Here is a 13346-nt window from a genome sequence, read left to right on the forward strand (position 1 = left end):
GGTGTGCGGACCCTTGGGTGCCTTGGGGAGGGGTTGACATGTGTCTGCCCACCAGCCCACCCACCCAGTGCTGAGGATGAGCTGGAGAGGACATCTAGCAGCTGAGCTTTCAGTTTGGCCAAGCCCTCTGCTTCACCATGGGCCTCATTCCCTTGCCTGGCCACTTGCAGGGGGAGCCCAAAGTGGAGCTCACCCACAGGTGAGTTTCTGAAGGTCAAATGGGCTCTCCTTTCCCAACTGGGGTGTTGATGTCAGGGAGCATGGTAGGAAGCATACAATGGGAGAGTGCCTGCTGCTGCCTTCTGTGCTTCTGGTTGGGCAGGAGGTCGGACTGCCTGCTCACCTCTCCTCTGTCTTTTTCAGTCAGAAGTGTTAGGGGAGGCATGTGGAGGTCAAGATGGGGTGAGGGCTCTTTTCTAACTTGTACAAAAGCTGTTTCTCTTGCACTGCTTGTGAGGGCAGTCAAGAGCAGCTGGAGCATCCTTTGGTCTCTTCTGCTCTTTGGAGGGGAAGGCAGAGGGCAAGTCTGCTATAGCCTGAAGGGAAATCTCTTCCCCAGTTATGTGTGCAGGTACCTTGGCTGTGGGCACCTGTGTTACACTGGGCTACAGGGGGCTGCCAGAGGGTTTGTAAATGGTCCGTGTGCCACTGGGGGCAGTGGGCTTTCCCAGGCGAGAGGGCTGTGTTGACCAGCAGTGGGTTTCAGAGGAGCTTACCTCCACTCAATAATGGAGTGAAGCTGTGGCTCCAGGCCTGCTCTGTGCATCCTTTGAAGCCTGCATTTCCAGTTTCCTACAGCACCAGCCTCTTTGTGCTGTGTTTTAAGGATGGAGGAAACGGGTATTGATGGGTGGTGGCAAGAGCAGGAAGGGGTGAGCACTTGGAGAAACAGCGCTTAGTTGGCTTGCAGTGTAATGGGGCTTGTTATGTCTGTGATATGTGCCACTATCTGGGGACCAGATAAGTTAGGCAAGTGGCTCTGGGTGGCCCTGCTTAAGCAGGGGGTTGGCCCAGATGAACCCGAGGTCCCTTCCCACCTCAACCTCTCTGTAGTTCTGTGGGGAGCACCATAAATGCCACTCAGCAGCAGTGGCATAGGTGGGCAGCACCTGTAGCTCTGTGCTCCCCAGCCCATGTGCCGGGAACTGAAGCAACAATGGAGGGAGTCAGAGAAGGCAGCAGCATTTATCCCCCCTTCCTCCCAGTGTGGTAACCAGGTGGAGGGTGCAGGAGGCCTCCTCTCAGTTGTGCTGGGCGAAACTGCCACTACTTAAAGTCTAGTTTGCCAGAGGAGGCCATGGTGGCCCACCAGAGGAAGCTGCAGTGAAGCCCAGGGTGAATCAAACGCCGTGGTTTGGTTGTCTTTTAAAAAGGTGTTTTTAATTGTAGCAAAATGAGGTTTTGCAAAGCTGAGATGCAACCATGCATGCAGGTGGCTAGGATACCTGCAGAGCTTTGTGGGTGCTAAATGGAGCTGATCCTGGGGCTCACCTGAGGCCTCCAGAAGCAGGTCTCCTATGTGGTACCCTGCTGCTGAGCCTGTTCCCAGGGGATCCACATTCCTCTTCTCAAAGTGGTATTTCCAACAGCGTGGCACTTCACCTTCCTTGGCAGGAGCCATGGTAGAGATCTGGGATGCCTGATGCTCACAGGCTCCTAGGCTCAGCTTGGACCTCTGTGTGAGCATGCTGAGTTACATGCTGAGATGCTACAATACCTTAACAGCTCAAGTTAAAAAGGGTTGTGAAATAGTCCCATTTGTCTCATGTGGGGGCTCTGCCAGCACCGAGCCCTGTGGCCGCTTGGTGCTTTCATTGGCAGCTCTCAGGAAAGTAGGAATTACGCTTACATAGTGTACAAAATCCAAAGAAGTGTCATAAAGAGCAGCAGCATGAGAAGTGCAATGAAAGAAACATTTAGGGCTGTGTTATTAAGGATTTAAAATTAAACTCTAGCAGAAAGCATTGGTCTCCAGCTGCAGGACAGCCTCTCCAGCTTTATGTTGAGCTGTGTTGTGCTGGGATGAGCAGGACCCTGCGTCCCTCAGGGCTCTGGATGCTTTGGAGGAACCCACCTGTGAAGACAAGCTGTAAGTCCGGCTGTGCTAGGTCTCACCAGGGGTGCGTGTGCCCTCCCGTGGAGGCTGTCAGCAGCCTCCACCCCACCTGCCAGCAGATGGCCAGAGAAGGCTCCAAACAGAGGTGGGTGTGCCCTATATACTCTGTAGGTATAGATAGACACACCGTATACACACAATACATACCCAAAGCTTGCCTACTCTACATCTCACAACGGGGGGTTTCCTTCACCTGGGCTGGTGTATGTGTGTTTAGTCACCTTGGATGAGTTTCTCTACCATAACAGTGTGCACACAGGAGGATTACAGGGCTTCAGCAGAAGCGATGGAAAGTGGAAACGTATTCCAGGCTACATTCATTCCTGTTGCTGTCATCTATAAATGTACCTAGTGGGGAACTGGTGAGTGTAGCCCTGTTGTCTTCTGCTTGCATAGAGGCTCTGGCACCCTTCACATGGTACACAAGGGTAGTGCTGGGTTTTGGGAGTGGGTCTGCAATGCTCCAGGATCTTTAACTCCCAGTGTTATTTGGACATAAAACACTTCAGTGATGTGGAGACGTGCTGGTCTGGCTGTCCTTCAGCAACTAGACTGCATTTTGCTTAGCACCCAGTGGTCCCCCTGCAGTGTCAATGTTAACTGACCGTGTTCTCTTTCTGAGCTACACTTTTCTTGCATTGTGCAAGGTAATCGTGAGGGGGGAGCAGGGGCAGCCATAAGGGGAGATTATGAGGGGACAGCAGGGGAAGCCATGAGAGGACATCATGAGGGCAAAACAGGGGCAGCCATGAGGAGAGATTGTGAGGGAAAAGGAGGGGCGGCTATAAGGGGAGACCATGAGGGGAGAACAGGGGCAGCCATGAGAGGAGATCATGAAGGAAATGAAGGGGTGGCCATGAGGGGAGGTTATGAAGGGAGAGCAGGGGCAGCCATTGAGAGGAGATCCTGATGGGAGAATAGGGGCAGCCATGCGGTGAGATTGTGAGGGAAAAGGAGGGGCGGCCATCATGGGAGATCATGAGGGAAAAAGAAGGGCAGCCATGAGGGGAGATCATGAGGGGAGAGCAGGGGCAGCCATGAGGGGAGATTGTGAGGGGAGAACAGGGGCAGCCATGAGAGGAGAACAGGGGCAGCCGTGAGGGGAGATTGTGAGGGGGGAACAGGGGCAGCCATGAGGGGAGATTGTGAGGGGAGAACAGGGGCAGCCATGAGGGGAGAACAGGGGCAGCCATGAGGGGAGATTGTGAGGGGAGAACAGGGGCAGCCGTGAGGGGAGAACAGGGGCAGCCATGAGAGGAGATTGTGAAGGAAAAGGAAGGGCAGCCATGAGGGGATATCATAGGGGGAGAACAGGGGCAGCCATGAGGGGATATCATAAGGGGAGAACAGGGGCAGCCATGAAGGGAGATCGTGAGGGAAAAGGAGGGGCAGCCATGAGGGGAGATTGTGAAGGGAGAACAGTGGCAAAGGTGAGATCATGAGGGGAGAACAGGGACAGCCATGAGGGGAGATCATAAGGGGAGAACAGGGACAGCCATGAGGGGAGATCATAAGGGGAGAACAGGGGCAGCCATGAAGGGAGATCATGAGGGAAAAGGAGGGGCAGCCATGAGAGGAGATTATGAGGGAAAAGGAGGCGCGGCCATGATGGGAGATTGTGAGGGAAAAGGAGGGGCGGCCATGAGGGGAGATCATGTGGGGAGAACAGGGGCGGCCATGAGGGGAGATTGTGAGGAAGAGGAAGGGCAGCCATGAGGGGAGATCATGAGGGGAGAACAGGGGCATCCATGATGGGAGATCATGAGCGAAATGGGGGAGTGGCCATGAGGTGTAAGCATGAGAGGGGAGGTGGGGCAGTTGTGAGGGGAGATCATGTTGTGAGAGCAGGGGAAGGCAGGGGGCATGAGGGGCGGGAATGGGCTCTGAGGTGTGGCTGTGAGGAGACATTTTGAAGGGAGATAAGAGGTAGCCATGAGGGGTAGGGGCAGCAGCTATATAGTGTGGGGCACTAAGATGGGCCAGATGAGGGGTGGCTGTGACTGGAGATCCTGAGGGAAGATCAGTTTGCCCTTAGTGACACGGTTTAGAGGTGAGCTTGAGAGTCCTGGGCTGGCAGTTGGCCTCAATGATCTTACAGGTCTTTTCTAACCTAGTTGATTCTATGATTCTAAGTGTGCTAAGGCAAGAGGCCAGTCCAGGGGCAGCATGGATTTATCGAATGGTATTGGAGAGCCAGGACACTTGTCTGAGAGGTTAAACATTAAAAGTTGCAATCTCTGCTCCCTCAGTTAAGCAACTTGCACAGGCTGATGTGAGCAGCTCTGTAGGGCCTTTCATGCCCAGGAGAGCTGCACTAGCTGTGTCCCAAGCCCCTGACTAAACCCCTAGCCCCATACCCTTCCTTGGCTCTCACAGTCTGTGTTCTGTGAGAGCTCAGGGCACTGAGCAAATCCTAGCTCTTACAGAAGCTTACATCCAGCTTTGGGAACTCCAACATAAGAAGGATGTGGACCTGCCTGAGTGCAGCTATGGAGACAGGCTAAAAGAGCTTGTTCAGGTGTCTCTGCCCATGGCAGGGAGTTGGAACCAGATGGTCATTAAGGTCCTTTCAAGCCCAAACCATTCAAAGATTCTATGAATGTCCTGTTCACTGTACAGTTATTCATTCATCACTGGTGTTGGCCAGTGCAGGCAGGACAGAGAGCGAGCCCTGTCAGTCAACAGCCGAGCCCCTGCCCTGCGCGGGGTAGGTCTGATTTAGGTTTGGAGGGGTGTAGCTGAAGGGTGGTGTTTGCGGTTGGCTGCGTGTGGGGGTCTTCAGTGCCAGTGGCTGAGGGTCTCACAACCTACCTCTCTGCCTGGAGATGCCTTTCAGGTCACAGGTGCCAGAGGGCAGTTTGCACGTGTAGAGCCCCAGGCAGCCGCTGCAGTCAGAGGGCTTCTGGCAGGGCCGGGACTGGATGCCGTGGCAGGCGTACTGCAGAGGAAGGGAGAGCTATTTTTCAGCTCCTGGCCCAGGTTCCCCCCCAGTCACATCACTCTGTGCTCACACTGTTGAGAGCCCCAGCCCCCAGGAGCCTGTGCCAAGCACAGGCTTGGGCTGCCTGAGAGCATCATCTTGTAGACAGAAAGTTTCCTTTTGGGGTGTGCATACCCCACAGCTGATTAGTCAATCATTTTGGGGCAACATGAACTGCTCAGCTGCAGGACAGCATCATGCTACACATGCTCAGGCTAACACCAGTGTGATGCCTCGTGGTGGTATGAGCTCAAAAGAGCCTCAAAAGACTCAAGTGAGCTCAAAAGACTGGCAGAGTGGAGAAGCTATCAATTGGAAAGCAAAGCCAAGTTGCAGAAGATAGCTGTTATGGGGTAAGCATTTGCTGCTGGATGTTTGGTTTCCATTTAAAACAGTAAAATGATGCAGGAAAACACAGTATTGGGACAAGATGCTCACAAGGCTGTAGAGCAGAAGCTTCATGCAACGAGTGGGAGAAGTTTGGGCCCAAGGAGGCAATTTTGAGGCAGTTCATTACTACTCTGGGCAGAAAGCGCACTAAGCAGCTGGTCCCCACAGCCATTGCCTCTGCCCTCTTGCTGCAGTGCCATTCACCTTGGCAGAGCATCACTCAGCACAGCACCACCCAGCACATCTTGGTTAAGACAAGTGCAGCCAGACTGACACCTCCTGACCTGCTACTGGCTGCAGCCACCGGCTCTGCCCTAAGCCTTCCCAGGTGCCAGTGGTGTTTCAGAGTTGTCACTGCCCATCTCCCTCATCTGCACCACAAGCGCTGAGGCCATGTTCTGGCCAGCGCTTTCACACTTGGCTTGTGAGGAGCAGCCCAAGAGCAGCTTTCCTACCTGGTATTTGCAGGGTTGTGACATGAGGGGCACCTGCTCCTGCTGCTCTCATGTTTGCCTGACTTTCATGCCCTATGGTGCTGAAGGGCCTGGCGGACACTAAGGCTCTGCGCAGGGTGCTGGGGCTCAGGGGTGCACAGGGAACCTGGTTTGGAAGCTGCAGGGCTGGCTGAGCTGCTCAGGCAGATATCAGCATCAGGGTGCATGGTGGCAGTACATGTTTCATAGTGTGGGTGCAGCAACGCTCTACCTGGAGGAGAGGTGCCATCGTAGCTCTGCTCTGCCAAAATCCCAGCCTTGTGCATGGCTAAACAATTGCAAGCATTTGGGTGGTACAATTGAGGAGCCCAGGGCACAGGCTGTGCCTGGAGGATGCTCTCTTCTCCCTGTATTTTGGGGCTGTCCAACCTGGTTTCAGCCTCTCTGTGATGCTCAGACCTGCCGGCTCCCTGTTATAACAAGGGCCAGTGACATCCCACACAGAGGTTTGTGAAGGAACCTGTGGAGCTGTAAAGCAGAAGGAAGGGCCTGTTTCTATGGCCACATTCTCTTCATGTGGTGCTCCTAACATCATATGCACAACCCCATTCCTGCCCTGCAGATAGATCAGCCAAAAGGGCTCAGTGAGCTGCCTGACCCTGCTCTTGCCTTCCCTCACTCCTGGTTCCTCTGCAACCCTCCCGAGCAAACATTCATCCATGCTGGCCAAGGGTGGGTTGTGCTTACCGTGTCCCTGTTGAACTTCCCATGGCCCTTCAGGTGATGGCTCAGCCTCCTGCTGTGGGAGGGCTGTGGTGAGTGCCTCTGGGGCTTGCTGCGGGGATCCTGCTCACCACTGCCCAGTGAGGGCCTGGCCATGGCCTTGCGGGGTGTCCTGGCTCCCATCACCTCCCATGCACTAGCCACAGGACGGCTCCTGTTCAAGCCCTGTCCAGGCAGGTCGACCCCTCCATCTTCAGGTGACCAAGAGTCTTCTCCAGGGCCCCCTACTCCTGGATGCTTCCTCAGGGTGCCAGCCCAGTTTCCCAGTGCCTCAGATGGAGCTGGGGCTGAGCAGAGCAGCACCCAGAGGAGCGCAGTGACCATCAGCACCTTGACACTCATTCTCAGGGCCTGGATGTGCTTGGGGTCTTCTTGCCCAGGCAAGGCTGCTGGAGGCAGGAGCGGAGGTGGGCACACAGGTGAAAGAAAACCTCTCTTTGCTGCTGCTGGACTCAGCCAAAGCCATTTTTATACACAGGGACATAGCCTGGGGGCACAGCCCTTTTCCTCCGCCCCTGCTGTGTCCCACCTCCTGCTTGCAAGCAAACCCAGCTGTTTGTGCCCCGTCCCCCTCCCTTGCATTCCCAAACACCTCAGCACCCTCCCACCCTGTCCCTGCTTGGTGATGGGTGTGTGGCATCTCCCACTTGTGAGCACAGGATCTTTCAGCTAAACCACACTCACGAGCCAGGTCTTAGTAAAGGGGGATTGCTGCTGGTTAAGTGTTTGTGCTTGGCAGGGAGAAGGGGGATGTACAAGAGCAAAATTCAATCTCTGACAAGGCAGATATTATATTTTCACTTTGGTTACCTAAGGAGGTAGTGTTGATGTGATGCATCTTAGTCAGTTCTCCAGCTCATCACTCGTGCCTTCTCAGTTCTTCACTCAGTTTTGGCCAAATCTGATGGTAGGCTTAGAGGTAAGGCGCTGCTATGAGCCTGGGGGAAGTGGTCTAGATAGAGACACCCAAAGAACACCTCCATCCATTGCTGTGGGAGCTCACTGCATATTAAACAGCAGAGCCCACCCAGGAGAATTGTATTAGAGCTGCCCTGACCAACTTCTGGTTGGCTCTTGTGACATGTCAGATCCCAGTGATATACTCCTCAGGCAAGAGTCCTCACCAATGGGCAGCCTCTGTATGGAATGGACAGTGAGTCTACTCCAGGCTTACTATGGATCAAATTCAATAAACAGCCACAGCACCGAGACTCAGCTCCACTGGAAGTTAGTTTTAATGAGTTTCTGTGTTCACCTAACTGTTGGCACCTGCAGTTGTCTCCTGTGTACATTACATGCTGGAAGGGAGGAAGTGACTTTTCCTCACTGTTTCCACAGGAGATGCCCTTGTTCCCCAGTACTTACTAGTATTTGGCATCTCTCTTGGATGGCCCCCTCAACCGTGCCACAACCTCCCTGTCAACATACTCTTGGCCAAAAGGCTGTAGTCACAGTCCTGATCACTGGGACTATGCCTTTCCTCCTCAGCCCTGCTCACTAGCAGGGAGGAGGATCACCCCCAAAGTCTTTTTCCACAGAGTCCCGTATCCTTATCCACCAAAGGATATTCACTGGGGGAGAGATGCTTTTTGGTCAAAATTGTTATGTGTGCCAGCTGTAGAAGGGCTGACAGCATCAGCTTTAGACAGAATTTGGGTAGGATACGATTACAGTTTCTAGGCAGTGGACAGGTCTGAATTGAAGTGCTGTGCAGGACGGGTAGCAGTCATACCACTGCAGCCTCTACCACCTCTGGCTGCTGAGGCCAGATCTCCAGTGTGAAAAGTGTCTGTGGTCCTGCCTGCTGTGCTGCTTCATCCTGGTGGGAGGAAGGACTCTGGAGGGTGCAGTATGTTGCCAGCCCACCGCCCTGGGTGTGAGCTAAAGGAAGGCAGGAGATCAGTTTGCTGATTCTACACATCTGCTGCTAATATTTTCTGTATGAGTAGCAAAGATGTACTAGCAGAAGAGGTAATGGCTTCAAGCTGCACCAGGGGAAGTTCATGTTGGATATTACAAACAATTTCTTCACTGAGAGGGTGATCAGGCATTGGAACAGGCTGCCCAGGGTAACGGGGGCATCACTGCCCCTGGAAGTGTTCAAAACACATGTGGACAAGGCCGTTGGTGACATAGTTTAGTAGTGGACTTGGCAGTCCTGGGGTAACAGGTGAACTTGATCTTAAAGGTCTTTTCCAACCTGTTTGATTCTGTGATTCTATGATTCTATCCTGCTGTTATGATGCTGGACTTGGACACCTCAGCTAGTATAAGGATGTAAGGGAGAGGGAGGCTTGTTTCGCAGACACTGCACCTGAAGTTGTTGCTGGAGCCTCCCTGTCCTGCTCTGCCCCAGATGTTTTGGTGTTTGTAATCACACAGTGGGTGTTCTGCTGTGGACCAGAGATGAGTTCACGTGGTCACTGGCCTTCTTACTTCTGATGTGGTAATGCAGCCTTGAGCCAGCAAGCATCCCTGTGAGACCTACAGAGGTCTCCTGCCACTCACCCATTGCCATCCCCTGTCATTCCCCTGTCAGCCACCAATGGTCCAGTAACACCAAAAAAACACAGGCACAGCTGGTGTCTTCCCACACTCAAGTTTAGTTGCTCAGGGAATAGAAGATAACTTGCAGAAGTGCCTCTGGGCTGTAAGTTACACAACAGAGGAGTACACAACAGGAGGAAATCAGAGAAGCTGATTTCTATTGCCAAGCTGGCTACATTAGTTGATTTTCAAAAGGCTGTGGACCCGACTTAGCTTGTATGAAATTGATCTAAGTGTAGATGTCTTTGCTAATAAAGAGGCTGGGAAGGACCCCCTGCCTTCTCACACAGAGGGGGATGGCCCGAGACACCCCCTGCCCTGTAGCTGTTGTGCAGAGGTAGGGGACCAAAAAGATGACGAGGGTTGGAACCCTACCCCCTTCCTGCCCTGCTTCCCCAGGTGTGCCTCTGTAATAGGTTTGAGGCCCTGGATCTTGAAGGAGAGGTAGGTGAGGATGTGGTGCAAGGCCAGCCTACAAGGCCACATAGGAAAAGGTGGTCGACTTTGCACCTCAAGACTGCCTCTGATAAGAAAGAAAGAAGGGTCATTGTAGTAGGGGATTCCCTTCTGAGAGGAACAGAAGGCCCGATATGCAGAGTTGACCCTCATCATAGGGAAGCGTGTAGTCTGCCTGGAGCCCAGATCAGGGATATCACTAGGGCGCTCCCCAACCTGGTGCACCTGACAGACTACTACCCGCTGCTGGTCTTCCAGACAGGTGAGGGGGAAGCTGCTTCCCACAGTCTGAGGGGGATGAAGAAAGACTACAGGGCCCTGGGGCGGATGGTGAAAGAGTCTGGGGCTCAAGTGATCTTCTCCTCGCTCCTTCCATCTTCCACTGATGATGTGGGACGGAATGGGAAAATTCAGTCCATAAACGATTGGCTTCGAGACTGGTGCTGCAGGCAGGGCTTTGGATTCTTTGATAACAGCTGGTTTTATAGGGCACCATTCTGGACAATGACAAGTGGGAAAGGTTTATCTCACAGAGGCAAAAGGATGCTGGGGCACGAATTAGCAGGGCTCATTTGGAGAGATTTAAACTAGATTTGAAGGGGGATGGGGTTGTAGCTGGGCTTGCCCCAGTGGGGCAGCACTCCAGAACTGATGAAGACTGGGAGGCCTCCTATAATCCTAGGGTGAAATCGGTGTGCTCAGCTCGCTCCCTGGAATGTCTGTACACCAATGCACGCAGCATGGGAAATAAGCAGGAGGAGTTGGAAACCTGTGTTAAGTCAGGAGACTATGATCTGGTGGCAATTACAGAGACGTGGTGGGACAGCTCACATGACTGGAATATAGTCATGGAGGGCTATGTCCTTTTCAGGAAAGACAGGCCAGCCAGGAGGGGTGGTGGGGTTGCTCTGTGTACGGGAGCAACTTCAATGCACCGAGTTCTGTCCAGGGGCAGATGACGAGCGAGTTGAGAGTCTGCAGGTCAGAATTAAGGGGCAGGCTGGCAGGGGCGATACTGTTGTGGGTGTCTGTTACAGGCCACCAGATCAGGGTGAGGAAGTTGACGAGGCCTTCTACAGGCAGCTGAGAGCGGCCTCACAGTCACAGGCCGTGGTCGTCGTGGGGGATTTTAACTTCCCTGATGTTTGCTGGAAGGACCACTCGGCAACCCAGCCGCAGTCCAGGAGGTTCCTCCAGTGTATGGATGATAACTTCTTCATGCAAATGGTGGATGGAGCCAACCAGGAGAGGAGCGCTGCTGGATCTCATCCTCACTAACAAGGAGGGTCTGGTCGAAGCACTAAGGGTTGAGGGCTGCCTTGGTTGCAGCGACCACGAGATGGTGGAATTCAGGATCTTGTGCGGTAGGACCAGTAGAATAGCAAGTAGAATTGCAACCCTGGACTTTAGCAGGGCAAACTTTGGCCTTTTCAAGCAATTGCTAGGGGAAATCCCATGGGCAAGGCTGTTTGAAGGTAAAGGGGCCCAAGATGGTTGGCATTCAAGGATTGCTTTTTCCGAGCTCAAGATCAGAGCATCCCAACACGTAGGAAGTCAAGGAAGAGGGCCAGGAGACCTGCGTGGCTAAATAGGGAATTGCTGGGTATGCTCAAGTGGAAGAGGAGAGTTTACAGGTCATGGAAGGAGGGGCTGGCCACTTGGGAGGAATATAAGGCTGCTGCTAGAGGATGTAGGAAGGCAGCTAGGATGACTAAGGCCTCCTTAGAATTAAACCTGTCAAGAAGGGTCAAGGACAGCAAAAAGAGCTTTTTCAAATACATGGCAGATAAAACTAACACCAGAGGCAATGTAGGCCCACTGATGAACGGGATGGGTGCCCTGGTGACAGAAGATACAGAGATGGCAGAGTTACTGAATGCCTTCTTTGTCTCTGTCTACTCTGCTGCAGGCAGTCCTGAAGAGCCCTGTACCCCTGAGACCTTAGATGAAGTCAGGTCGACGGAGCGGTTTGCCTTAGTCAATGAGGAATGGGTTACAGACCAGTTGAGCAATCTGGACATCCATAAATCCATGGGTCCAGATGGGATGCACCCACGGGTGCTGAGGGAACTGGTGGAAGTCATTGCTAGACCACTCTCCATCATCTTTACCAAGTCTTGGGAAACGGGAGAGGTGCCTGAGGACTGGAGGAAGGCAAATGTCACTCCAGTCTTCAAAAAGGGCAAGAAGGAGGACGCGGGTAACTATAGACCGGTCAGCCTCACCTGCATCCCTGGGAAAGTGATGGAACACCTTATCCTTGGTGCCATCTTAAGGCATATCAAGGATAAGAGGGTTATGAGGGGCAGTCAACATGGCTTCACCAAGGGGAAATCATGCTTGACCAATCTCTTAGCCTTTTATGAGGAAATAACACGGTGGATGGATGATGGCAGAGCGGTGGATGTGGTCTACCTTGACTTCAGCAAAGCATTTGACACAGTCTCCCACAGCATCCTCACAGCTAAATTGAGGAAGTGTGGTTTGGATGATCAGGTAGTGAGGTGGACTGTGAACTGCCTGAAGGAGAGAAGCCAGAGAGTTGTAGTCTATGGGGCGGAGTCTAGTTGGAGGCCTGTAACTAGTGGAGTGCCTCAAGGGTCAGTACTGGGACCAGTATTATTTAATATATTCATCAACGATTTAGATGAGGGAATTGAGTGTACTATCAGCAAGTTTGCTGATGACATTAAGCTGGGAGGAGTGGCTGACATGCCAGAAGGCTGTGCTGCCATCCAACGAGACCTGGACAGGCTGGAGAGTTGGGCAGGGAATAACTTGATGAAATGTAACAAGGGAAAGTGTAGAGTCCTGCATCTGGGCAGGAACAGCCCCAGGTTCCAGTATAGGTTGGGGAACGACCTGTTAGAGAGCAGTGTAGGGGAGAGGGACCTGGGGGTCCTAGTGGATGACAGGATGCCCATGAGCCGACACTGTGGCCTTGTGGCCAAGAAGGCCAATGGCATCCTGGGGTGTATTAGAAGGGGGGTGGTTAGTAGGTCGAGAGAGGTTCTCCTTCCCCTCTACTCTGCCCTGGTGAGACCGCACCTGGAATATTGTGTCCAGTTCTGGGCCCCTCAGTTCAAGAAGGACAGGGACCTGCTGGAGAGAGTCCAGCGCAGGGCAACTAAGATGATGAAGGGAGTGGAGCATCGCCCTTATGAGGAAAGACTGAGGGAGCTGGGTCTCTATAGTTTAGAGAAGAGGAGACTGAGGAGTGACCATATTAGTGTATATAAATATATAAAGGGGGAGTGTCACGAGGATGGAGCCAGGCTCTACTCGGTGGCAAACAATGATAGAACAAGGAGTAATGGGCACAAACTAGAACACAAGAGGGTTCACTCACTTAAACTTGAGAAGAAACTTCTTCTCAGTGAGGGTGACAGAACACTGGAACAGGCTGCCCAGGGAGGTTGTGGAGTCTCCTTCCCTGGAGACATTCAAAACTCGCCTGGACACATTCCTGTGTAACCTTATCTAGGTGTTCCTGCTCCAGCAGGGGGATTGGACTAGATGATCTTTCGAGGTCCCTTCCAATCTCTAGCATACTGTGTAACTGTGTAACTGTGTGTGTTAAAGGCAGAGGAATAACTGTGCAGCTCCAGCCTGGACAGGGTCAAGGAAGCTTTGTCTTTGC

Source organism: Pezoporus wallicus, unplaced genomic scaffold (genome assembly GCF_028554395.1).
Source record: "Pezoporus wallicus isolate ANWC-B61680 ecotype Strahan unplaced genomic scaffold, APGP_CSIRO_Pwel_v1 contig_2908, whole genome shotgun sequence".
Taxonomy (NCBI): Eukaryota; Metazoa; Chordata; class Aves; order Psittaciformes; family Psittacidae; genus Pezoporus; species Pezoporus wallicus.